The sequence below is a fragment of the Rhinopithecus roxellana genome, chromosome 10 (genome assembly GCF_007565055.1).
Source record: "Rhinopithecus roxellana isolate Shanxi Qingling chromosome 10, ASM756505v1, whole genome shotgun sequence".
NCBI classification, from domain to species: Eukaryota; Metazoa; Chordata; class Mammalia; order Primates; family Cercopithecidae; genus Rhinopithecus; species Rhinopithecus roxellana.
In genome coordinates this window covers 141,404,679-141,417,759 of record NC_044558.1, presented here as the reverse complement: position 1 = coordinate 141,417,759, position 13,081 = coordinate 141,404,679, and positions in this window count along the sequence as shown.

Genomic DNA, 13,081 nt, shown 5'->3' with positions numbered 1-13,081 from the left:
ATACAAGATTTACAAGATCAGGTAGATTCTCTGGCAGAAGTAGTGCTCCAAAATAGAAGAGGCCTAGATTTACTAACTGCAGAACAGGGAGGCATCTGCTTGGCTTTACAAGAGAAGTGCTGTTTCTATGCCAACAAATCCGGGATCATCAGAGATAAAATCAGGCATCTACAAGAAGACCTAGAAAAATGATGAAAAGAAATAACCGATAACCCGTTTTGGACTGAGTTCCATGGACTCCTTCCCTATCTTATGCCATTCCTGGGCCCCCTGCTTTGCCTATTGCTCTTACTCTCTGTAGGACCTTTGATCTTCAATAAGCTCATGACATTCATTAAGCAACAGGTCGAGGTTATCCAAGCGAAGCCTATACAGGTCCATTATCATCTCCTAGAACAAGAAGATCGCGGTGGTTCATACTCACACCCATTATGACCACCTTCCCTATGTGCTGAACTGGACAGCCAATGATGGGTAAGAGAGTATCATCTCTCACTAACCTAAGACAGGAGGGCCGTCATAAGCTACTGCCTAATCCCATGATGGGTACCAGTGATGAGATGCATTACTCCAACCTAAGACAGGCACAGTTCCCGAGGGACAATCTTCTAGCCACAATTATATATAAAAAAAGGGGGAACTGTCCGCAGCCATGAGGCCCGGAATTAGCTGACCTCTGTTGCTTGATCTCCGCAAAGCGGAGACAAGATGGCACATTTCCGGGTTCTTCATTACAAACCTTTCCCGCGCGCGCTAACCTTTCCCACGCGCGCGCTACCTTTTCCCGTGTGCGCGCAAATATTTTTCCCGCCCAGGAAGATATGCAGCCTACGGCGCGATCCCGCACCCGGGAAAGTTACAAACCCACAGCGCATGCGCAATTGTAATTTGAGTAAACCCAGCCTCCTGTCAACGCCTTGGCCCAACCTCTTCCTCTGCCAGCCTATATAAGGCATTGCACCACCACCATTAAACGAGACTTGATCAGGCTATTTGTCTTGTCTCCATTTCTCGTGTTTTCTTGTCTCCTCCATTACCACTCCCCCTTCCAGGGCCCGTTCGACTGTCCTGCGGGTCGGGACACTAAATTTGTGATATAAGTAACTGGAAGAACGATGTTGCCATATATACATGTGTGTATGTATGCATGTGTATATATATGCATGCATATATATATAAAATCTACTCAGAGACATTATATACATATATTATATATATAATATATATATACTACTTGCAGGGGCCATTGAAAACAATATGCTAAGAATAGATAGGGCTCAAGGACAGTATCTCCAGTTGAACTTTTAATGAACTCCAGTAGGCGCCAAGAAGGCAGACAAATAAGGAAGAGCCTAGAGACAAGGAAGTAAGCAGAAGGTTACATCTGGGTAGAGAAAGTTTGTTTTGCATTGTGTTATTTCTGCTGACGTGAGGTTTATGGAGTATAAATAAAGTGAGGCGGAGGCTCTGCGCGTGGCCGCCATGTTCTCTGTTTGTCCTTGTCTCTTGTGTCTGTTCATTCTTCACCACCCCCAGCGCGGTCCCCAATACTACTTCCATGTATGTGATTTACTCTTTACCCATAGGGTTATTGTGATGACAATTTAATTACTTAGCTCATGTAAATCACTCAGAATAGTGCTTGGCACATAACAGGAATTCAATAAATATTGGCCATTTCTATTCATGTTTGCCTTATTATACATGTCTCTTTAGGGCTAACTTACCTATTTTCTTGTGGGACTTTGACTCATTAATAGCTTCTGGGGCAGAACAAAGCTACTGTATGACCTAGAAATTCAGCCTACTGAGTGGAAAAGAAACTGTAAAACTTTGCTTTAGCAGGTATATTTCATAGCAGGTCTCCTGGAAGGAGCAAAAAAAAAAAAAAAAAAAATCACCTTTGGAGAGGAAATGCCGATACCTAACAGATAATAATAGCTCATGGGCTGCTTCATCTATAGAAACAGTGTTGCTGTTATCATCACAAAAGAATAGGAGAGAAGGTGGGGTTATGCAGCTCACAATGAAGGCCCTGACATGAGCCATAAGATTAAATTGGTGTTAGAGGAAGTCTCGTATCTTTTTACTCAGACAGGAAATTGAGAGAGTGATATGACACTAAGTCAAAAAGTCAAAGGTCGAGAATCCAAATAAACTGATACAAATGTCAATCACAATCCTAGACCACTAACATAGCCGTTTGGGATCTCACCTGTATTTTTGGAATACCCATATTTGTATTTAATCCACACTTGTATTGTTTATGTCAAATAAAGTCACAGTATCATTTCCCACACCTACACAGAGGCAGCTGCTTTTTTTTGAGACAGAGTTTCGCTCTGTCAGCCAGGATGGAGAGAGGCTGTTGTTTTTATATCTTGGATGGGAATACTCTGAATAACTTGACAAAGCAACATAATGCTTGGAAATTTCACACATGGTTTCAGCTAGATAAACACCACCTAGATACTACCAGAAAGGATCAGGGACAGATTAGAATGTTTTCATGAATAGCCAGATCAAATCTAGTGTGTGCTTTCTTTAAATTATGAAACCAGAAGTAAGAAATTGACCCCAATTTGAGCAATATAAAAAAGAAGCTGCAAATAGCTAGCTAAAATTCAGCCCAGAGTAGAAATCAAACAGATTATTAAGTCACACAAGAAACTCCAAACACTCTTTAGTTTTCAAATTATAGATCTATTAGCAGACCTCCCTCCTAGGCAACTTCTCCGAACTATATATTATACTCTGAATCACATATTTTTCTCTTGACATTTTAGTGTCATAATGGGGGTAAATTAAAACTTGAACTACCTGCATAATGGATTTTTGTTCTGGTAATTAAAAATAGCAGCTGGAGTTTTGATTTCTATTGACATATTTAGGAAGAGAAAGAAAAATGATCCTTGACCAACACGCTAGAATCTCAGTGAGGTAAAGTGGTTTTCCACAGGTGTCATGATTAATCTGAACTCAGAAGAGCTCTTAAAATGCTTACTTCTCTGTAGATATGATAATTTTATGTTTCAAAGTATTCATCTGTGACAGAGTTTACAAATAACATGGTCTTGTAAGATGCATGATAATCAGAATTTACATTAAAAATTTTCTATGTCCAAAGGATTTGGAATACTGATTTGAAAAACAAACCTGGATCATCCTAAACACAAATTGATTCTATCCATCAATCTCACAAATAGAACTGTGAATTTATTTTTTACTGCAGCCATAGGAAAGAAGAACAACATGATGCTCACAAGGAAATTGTCTTTCCTCTTTCCTTTTTGCACCCAACTCTTTCTGGAATCTAGATTTCAGTTTTATTAATATAATTGGTCAGATGGTAAAGAATGTCAGAACATCAATCTGATTAATTCAAGTATATGGATGGAAGAGTGACACTCCTTGGGTTACCTTTTATGTCATCATACTGCAAAGGTTAAGTTAATTTGACCTGCTATAATCAAAAGCAGCCTATCAACCACTTCATTATAATTACAGCTCTTTAGGACTATTTTGATGCTAAGGAAGATTCTGCACTTGCTTTAGGAGGAGCACAGTTGAAGTTGTCAGTCCTCAGACATCAAAGTGCATGAAAACAGAAAAGAATGGGTTGCTTTAGGTTTCTATTTAATTGAGACATAAAAAGAATTAAATGTAGATGAGGTATATTCAAGTATTTGATTTGCTAAATGCTAGGGACTCTTGAGATAAAAAGGATTGTGTAAACCTAAGTTATTATCATTGATTTTCTGAAAAAATGCAGAAAAAGATTTGGGAAAAAAATAGAAGCAATGAAAAGGAATGCATACTAATGGACTCATGAGTGAATGTTCCTTTGACTTTCTGGTGCATCACCAAAATTTTGCAATCCCACCCAAAAGTCAGGAGCATTGTCGGACTAACTTTTTGTAACTGATGAAAGTTATTTATATTGCTTTTTACTGCCATTGCAATTATTCTGCCTCTAAGATCAGTGATAATCTTTGGACCCATGCATGTTTTTGAGAAGACCTATGAAAATGAAAACTTCTGGATTCCATGGTAGTCCTATTTTAAAATTTTTGTGTCTTCATGGTTATTTTAAAGAGCATGGAGAAATTTAAATATCCTTGAATAAGAGAAAAATAATGGAAAATTTAAATTACATTCACTAAGAATATCAATATTCACATGAATCGACAAGCAAAGAGAATTATAAGTTATCATCATTCATTAAATATAAATTAAACACTTACTAAATGGTATTCCCTTTTTAGAAGCAGCAAAAACAAATGAGTTAGATAATATCCTTGCCCTTAAGAATATCATTCTTTCAAAGAGAAAACGTATAGGTTTTCTAAAGGGAGCAAGAATTAAAATCTAAGAGTGGCTTGCCTTTAAGGATTTTTGTTGTTTTGATTAATGCAGAGCCTGAAAGTCCAACTTCTTTCCCACCAAGACAGAAAAAGGCATGAGGAATAGATTTAAGAAAAATAGCTCAGGATCCAGAAGAGCCAGAATAACAAAACCCAAAGAATTCTGTTAAACATGGGATTTGGTACTTTATGGTAAGTAGGTCAAGGACTCTCACTAAGGAGAGTTTTCAGAGTCTTAATAAAATACTTCCCGTATTCCACAAACTGTAAATACATTGACTTCTTTTCACCATGTGGTCCAAAAAAAAAAATGATTCTAATTTCTGATTAAATAAAATATGAGGCAAAAGTTTAAATTTATACATAAGTTACTGGCACCACGAGAAATGACACTGATAAATAAGGTAAAGCCAGTAACAACATCATAAGCCGGAAAATATTTCCAAGTTGTACAGTTATGGAAAATTGATCTTAATAAGGCCAGGGTAAAGGTTATGTCTTCACTGTGTCCTTGTGAGAAGTATAACCTACAAGGATAAAACTCTTTTAAGTTCTTTATTGAATCTAGGAGGAAGTCAGATTTGAGCTTAAAAGTTTACTCTTGCATCTGCTGGGAAATTTAGCTATGGATTTTACTCCCCAACACTCTCTCCCACCACATATTCATCTAAGTCAAGATTTGAATACCTAGTGCATTTACCTACTTAGTGACTTTTCAGAACCCAGATCAAGAAGACTCCTAAGCCCAGTTTCCTTCTTGCTTCTGGCTGGCATTAAAATGTCACTGAGTTTTTATGTTCTCCATGTAAACCATGTTTACTGACTACTTCATTGGCTAAAATGAATAAACAAATCCTGACGTATACATATAAATACACTTCAGGTACCCTAATCACTCAGGCAACTCAAAAAGATAGCTCCACTGGGTAGTTTGACAGACTCAAGAGTGAGATGTGAAAGCAGAGAGCCTGCTTTGTCTGCAGAGTGCATAAAATGCTATAATCACAAGTAAGTGTTTTCTTACTGGTTGCTAAAATGAAAACCAACTATGCAGGTTTCATCATTTAGATAAGTTGCTTGGAGACAGATTTGTGATTCTAACATCTCCTTGTTGAGAAGGAAGGCATGTAAAAAGAAAGACATGAAGAAACTCTGTTACTCTTACCACTACTATTACAACTAACAATAACTGAGTGCTTCCTAGCTTCCTATCTTCTAAGAATTATACGCATATCATCCTGTTTAATCCTTACAATAACCTTACATGGTAGGTATTATCATTACCTTCATTTTTAAGATGAAGTAACTAAGGCACAGAAAAAGTGTGAATTACTTTACTCCAGATTAACAAAGCCGCTAGATGATAGAGATATGATTCCAGACATAGGAAGTCTGACTCTATTCTTACCTTTATTTTGGTAAAATTTCTTGTAATCTGTTTTATTTTGGCACTAAATATTAACAAGTCCTCATAGACAATTGGTCTCTGAAGGAAAAAGATGAAACCAAGTTATTTTTGCTGTTTTTAAATAATTATTCTCTAGGACTAACTTGCACCCCACAGCAGAGGACATATGTCAAGTAAGCAATGCAGATTGCTCCTCTCTGGAATCTTAGGATATTGCCTGGAGCAAAAGAAAGACTTTGTGTGGGATCCTTTTCTGATGCCAGAATCAAGGCAGGGAAGATGCTGTGTTTCATCACTTCCCTTTAAACAGTACAGGCAGTTCTCTCTAAGGCACATGAAATTGGGCTAACTGATCATTAATAGTAATCGTTAGGATTTCCTTTGATATTAAGACAGGGAGGTGAGACTCCATATGCTGAATCTGTGAGACTTAGGTATTTTAAGAGAAGACATCATTATATTCTAAATTTCATTCAGCTATTCTAATTTCCAAAGTCAGTGAAACCAAGGAAATATTTTCTACATTCTTTTGATTCTAGAAATGAGGTCTTAATTGCTTGACTTGACAAAACTCATCCAGTAAGTTGTGAAATCTATGATTATACCCAGGTTGAGGCAATTCCAAAAAGAACAGGAAGAACAGTATAGGTGGTGTCTTAGTTCTTCTTCTGCCGTGATAACAATACGTGAGACTAAGTAATTCATAAAGAATAGAAATTTATTTCTCACAGCTCTGGAGGTTGGAAAATCCAATACCAAGATGCCGGCATCTCGTTAGGCCCCTCTTGCTGAACCCTCATATGGTGGAAGGCAGAAGGGCAAGCGATAACAGCATGCTGCATGAAGTTTTCAAATGCCTTAATTCCATTCTTCTTGAGGGAGGACCTGTAGTGACTGATCACGTTTTGAAGACCCCACCTCTTAAAACTATCATACTGGCAAACCTGAATTTTGGAGGGTACATATGGTAAGGATCCAGTTGTACTAAGAAAATAAATAGAACTGACAATAAATACATCTGTGATTGTGAATCAGAAGATACAGCAAGTAAGAGTGGAGTCGTTATGCTGGGAATATGATTAAGAAGTAAAATCAGATATGACAGGGGTTAATGAGGAAGTTTGTAGCTTGCATACTCTGTGCCAGGCTTCACTGAGTTGTTTTTGTTTTAAAGACATGCATTTTGACATTTGATATTCCCATCGACCTGGTGAGATACCTATGATTACTATACCCATTTTATAAAGAAGGAAACTAAGACAGTAGGTGGAAGATCTAATATCCAAACCTAGACTAATTCCCGTAACTATGATAGGATGATGACTGTTATACCAAATAGTTTTTGCAGACAAAAGAGAATTGCTTTTCAGTGAGCTTCTTCATACTCAACAAAATTGTCTAAGACTGTGCAAGGGTTAGGAGTGCAGCCGCTGTAAGTAGTACATATGTTTATGGTGAAACTGTCATACAGTTTAATTCCCACTGAAGTAGTTATAGAAAATCTCAGAAGTTTAGCACTTCACATTTTGAGGTCACTTTAAAAAGATTCAGATTACTTAGCTGCAAGGGAATCCCATCATAAATTGATAATAACTCTACTTCAAGGAAACAAGATCATAAATGTTTAAACAACAGTAAATAATTCATTAATAGTTGAGCTTTCTGCATTTCTCTATTTGAGCAGTGCCAATTAAATAGCTCCTCGGAACCCAACTGCTTGAATTGGTCATATTAAAAATTGAGACTTCAGTCTCAACACATACTTCTTGCAACACAAGCTTATGGGAAAGTTGCAATGCATTGTTGCATTGGAATGTTGCAAAAGAACACTAGAACTGGTCAAACTGAGTTTGAATGTTGACTTTAACACTAGTAGCTGTATAATATTAATGAGTTTTATTCTCGTATCACAATTTATAGTACTCATTCATTGTTATAAGCACAGATTAAATTAAATAACATGTATGCTTATATAAAACCTGGTAAATAGTAAGCAAGAATAAACTGTGACTATTATTATTGGACAAATGCTAAGGTATAAAAGAAATTAGCCTAGGGGAATCGATTTTAGTATATGACAGCTTCTGGGTATGTCTGTTACCTCCTGGGTTTATCAAGGGCCAAGCATGTAACTGGTTCTCCATAAATTCCCAATAAATGATGTGGAATAAATGAATAAATAGAGATGGCTGAATTGCTCAAAAGTACATTAGTAAACCACATCCTAAATTAGTGTCCTTCACTTAGGGCAAAACAGCAAGTAGGTTAAGAGCAAGTGTGGATTTGGGAGCTTAATATGAATTCAAATCCTGGATTGCCGTTCCCAGCTCTGTGACTTTGGGGGAGTCAAAGTCTCTGTTCCTCAGTTTTCACACCTGTATAAGGAAGATGCTAATATTAATAATCTATATCTCTTAAGATAGTTATAGGGGTTACGGACATAATCCCTCTTAAGTCCTTGGAATAGTGCTTGGTACATAGAAATTGCTTAATAAATGTTAGCTATTCAGTAGGAACTGCAAATTCAGAATATGAAGCAAAAAATTGAGACTACTGTCTCAAAAAGTTGGAAAAGAGTTTGCTGTTCAGTCAAGAGCAGTGGCATCTGTTGTATCAGACTTAAACATAGCCCTTCGTTTACTGTCCAAGGGACCAAAGGATGGTCTGGAGACAGCAAATAGCACACTCAGATAAATGATTGCATGAATGCTCCATACGAAATGTAAAACTGGTTGGAGAAGTTTCCATTTAAACTAATTATTTCCTGAAAAATATTCAGTATTTTTCAGTCTACTTTTGGCACTCTCAGGTAACATTCTAATTAGTTTTTCATTCCTGTGGAAACTATAAAGGTAATTTGTTCACCTCTCATCATGTGGTAATAACGGGGACTTCTTAGTACTGTGCTGACTTTTTAGAAAGTCCTTTGAAATGGAGAAAATATCTAATCTGCAGGCAGAGCAACATTAGAAACTGACTGAATTAAATGCTAGATTCTTGCTCTGTTTTCACCAGAAAGATTCCTTCCTTACTGGTTGAGAAGATGGAAAAGGTAACCCCTAAGACTTATTTCAAAGACAAAAAAATTAACTATGATACGATTCTATGGATTTCCATAGAAATCTTATTTTCTAGAGGGATCAATAAAACCAAAACAAATTTAAAACGTAGATGAAAATTTAATTCCAGATATTTTTAATACAGGGGATGGTAAGTTTGACTACTATTATCTATTTTTTTGAACCAAAAAAGTTTATACCAATATAAGGCAGACTATATACATTCATATGAATATCAGAAATTTAGACAAATGAACAAACATGGAAAATTCCAAGTTTAAGCAGATAATTCATAGTATATGCAATTAAAGCAATAAATTCCTGGGGTATCAGCTCAGAGACTGAACCTCACTCAACATCTCTGGATAGTGATTTCTCCACCATTAAAAAAGAATAAAAATATCAGCCCTGCTCACTTTACAGAGTTATTAGAGAAAAGATAATAACAGATGGAAATTCTTTGTAGTGTTACCCATGTGCAATCTGGGTTTAGTGTGCCCAGCCTTGAAAATCAATGAGGAGTAATTATGTCTTTATGGAAGATAGAATATCTCGACTCCAAATCTCACTGCTCTGGGCTTTTACTCAACTTGATATCAGTATGTTCCTGTAATTATTTGCCTCCAATATTCCTGAGAATTCCCAGATGTGTTTATATATGTAATAAAAATGTTCTCTATTTTCCACTGTTCTAGGGTCTCGAAGAAAGACATTAACCCACAAGAAATCGCTGGGAGCAGGTGTAGGTAGGACATAGACAAATAGCTCTCAGTGAGTGGGAGTGGTCGTCTCATGAAGAATCAACCCACTGCTGTTGCTTTTTCTCCTCTTCTGCTCTCCTTGGTTGCTCTGCTGTGCATGTACTGACCATTTCCTCTAAATCAGCCAGGAACATGCTGATTATTGCTCTCCTTCTGTTTGTGCTTTCAGGATCTCTGGGTTCTTCCCAAGTCTAGGATTTCCTTCTGGTCACTCCCCAGTAGAGTTCTGCAACTCCTGCCCATGGTAACCTGAACTATTCTTCAATGTTAGGGCCTTACCCATACTCAAATCATAAGAGCTTTAGCATTGGTTGATAAGCTGGGAAACTGGAGGGAGCAGAACAGGCCCCCTTGAGCAAGAGCCTCCTGGAGACATGCTTTCTGAAACTGTGCTGGCTGATGTCATTAACTCTTGTTCACTCAGAGTAATTACCTTTGTTCTCCTGGGTCCAAGTGCCACCTACTTCAGGTGACCTACATTCAGTAGAATTACAAACTTCGCAGGTGTGAATGCGATTAATGTTCTTTATCTCTTGGGCCCATACAAATCACAGAAGCTGTTGTAAACACCAAAGCACATATTTTGCATTCTGACATTGCAAACACAATGTGTGAAACATTCTGAGAGAGGAAATTCTTCTGCCCAGGGCATACAGAGGGCATCTGGGGAATGGTGGGGGCTTATCAGAGTCTATTTAACCTAATTACCTTATATATATCATCATACACATGATTATTATTTTCATATGAAGAGGTCATGTGTGACTCTAAGACCTTTAGTAACAGCCATGACACAACCTGGTAGCACAAATTCTCCCCTCTTCTTTCCATGCTGTGAAACCATTTGCTTTTATTGCATAACTCCTACTTATGGCCAAATACCAGAGTAACATATTGCCACTCCCCAAAACCTTCCAGCCAGAAAACTAGACATCAAGTAAGCAAAGAAAACCACAAACCATTTTTCGTTTTAATCTATTTTATCTATTTTCCCATATGAATAAAGGTTAGATTGTTGACTTAAATTAAGAAGAAAAAGACATATGTTAAAACAACCTGGAGTTCACAATGGCATTACATTTTTTTTTTTTTTTTTTTTTTTTTTTTGAGATGGAGTCTCACTCAGTTGCCCAGGCTGGAGTGCAGTGGCCTGATCTCGGCTCACTGCAAGCTCTGCCTCTTGGGTTCACGCCATTCTCCTGCCTCAGCCTCCCGAGTAGCTGGGACTACAGGCGCCCACCACTACGCCCGGCTAATTTTTTTGTATTTTTAGTAGAGACGGGGTTTCACCGTTTAGCCAGGATGGTCTCGATCTCCTAACCTCGTGATCCGCCCGTCTTGGCCTCCCAAAGTGCTGGGATTACAGGCTTGAGCCACCGTGCAAGGCCTGGTGTTAAAATTAAATGTTAGTACTAGGTTGTAGGATGCAAACTGAAGCTTGGTCTCAAGTAGTTAAAAAGCTAATGCAATTTAGTTTTACAGTAATGATACTATCAAGATAGAAAATGAAATTACTTTGATTTGAAAAGTCGTGATGGGAATAGGCACTTATTACAAGAAATAAAAGACTGGAATACTTAATTCCAGTTGACGCCAAGATCCATTTAGATATGGCACTCCTTAATAATCTCATCACTGAAATGTGAAGGAGAGTTACTACTTACCCTATACCTCAGGCAATTTTAGATTTAGACAGGCATGGTGCTTTGATAAGGCACGATGTATTCAAAGACTAAATCATTCTCCCCTTATCCTATCTGTAGCTGGCGGCTCTGCGGGAACAGCTTCTAATAAAATGTAAGAGAAGAAAAAGTAGAGAAACTTTTCTCTTAGACACCATTGGTTCTCTGGGATTACTGGCTTCTTATTTTTAAAATATTTTTCCAAGGAACTATAGTCATCAACATTAATTCACTTCTAAATTGTGACTGAATAGTCCTGCCTGGGCTTTTTATTACCTTCTATTCTACAGTCTAAGGGTACAAAAAACAGGTAATTTTATATCATTTTTAAATTGAGAAGGTAGATGTGGGAGGTAGAATATTCCTAGAAAAAGAAAAAGTTTAAGTATCTCCTTATCAATACTTCATCTAAAGTTCATTTCGATCATTCTATCACTCTTATTCATATGTTCATATTTATTTTCTTCAAAAGTCTTAGGTCTATCCAAAATTGCAATGCTGTTTACTATTATCTTCTCTCTCTGTTCACTGGAAGATTTGATCCTTGATTGCCATGGGCTTTTAATTTTTTCATTATTTCTCTAGTTAATAATACCTTCAGTAGAGTCTCAAAAACATATTGAATAAGCAAATGATAAATGAATACTTAATATGTTCAAGAGAAAAATTGCAGCACAAAGGAGCACTGTCACTGCAAATAGCCTCAGTGCTAAGTTAAAAAAAAAGTAATGTCAGGGATCTCGGCTTCTAAAGGTTTCTTTCAAACTAATATACTGATTTATGATTAATTGATCAACTACCTGAAAACTACTTAATTTGTATTCAAATGTCATTACTTCAATTGTACATTATCAACTCTAAATATTATGATGCTTTTAAAGTGTTAAGATAAAGCCTTATGCAGCTAAATAGAAACGTGTACACACTATAGTGTTAAAGACAATAACTATAGTGAAAAATGTTGCCTAATCTTATAAAATTATAGAAACGAGAAAGTAAAATTAAATCAAAATGGTTCTTTTTGCTAAAGTGATGATGCTCAGGATGATTTCCTGTTTTCATTTTTTAACCTGCTATTTTTGCAATAATGCTTATTTGTATTTTTGAAATATGAGCATTAAAAATCTCTTGGGACCTGTCCCAAGCTGATTCAGCATTTGAATTGACCATATATATATGTGTGTGTATATATATGTGTGTCACTTATATATATAATTATTATATATAATATACAAATATATTATAGAATTGTTATATAGAATTATATATTATATATAATAATTCTACATTATATATAATATATAATATTTAATTATATATTTTATAAAATATTATATAGAACTATATAATATAGGATTATATGTTATATATGTTATATATAATATATAGAATTATATATTATATATCATATAGAATTATATATATATTATATATAGAATTATATATTATATAGAATTCTATATAATATGTAGTATAGAATTATATAATTCTATATTATATATAATCTGCATAGCAATTCTATAATATATAATAATATTCATTACAATATACGTAATTAATTTATATTAATTTAATATAATTTATATTAATATTATGTTAATTATAATTACATATTATATGTAATAATTATATATATAATTCTCTAAAAATCTCTGAAATTGACTTCTTTCTTATGTATTTATCTAAGCAAAATATCTACTGCTTCCAATTTTGGTGGACTAACAACTGACATTTATTTAATACTCTCAGTGTTTTTATCCCATAGCAATTAACTCCATTACTGCCTCTTTCTACTGATAACGTCCTC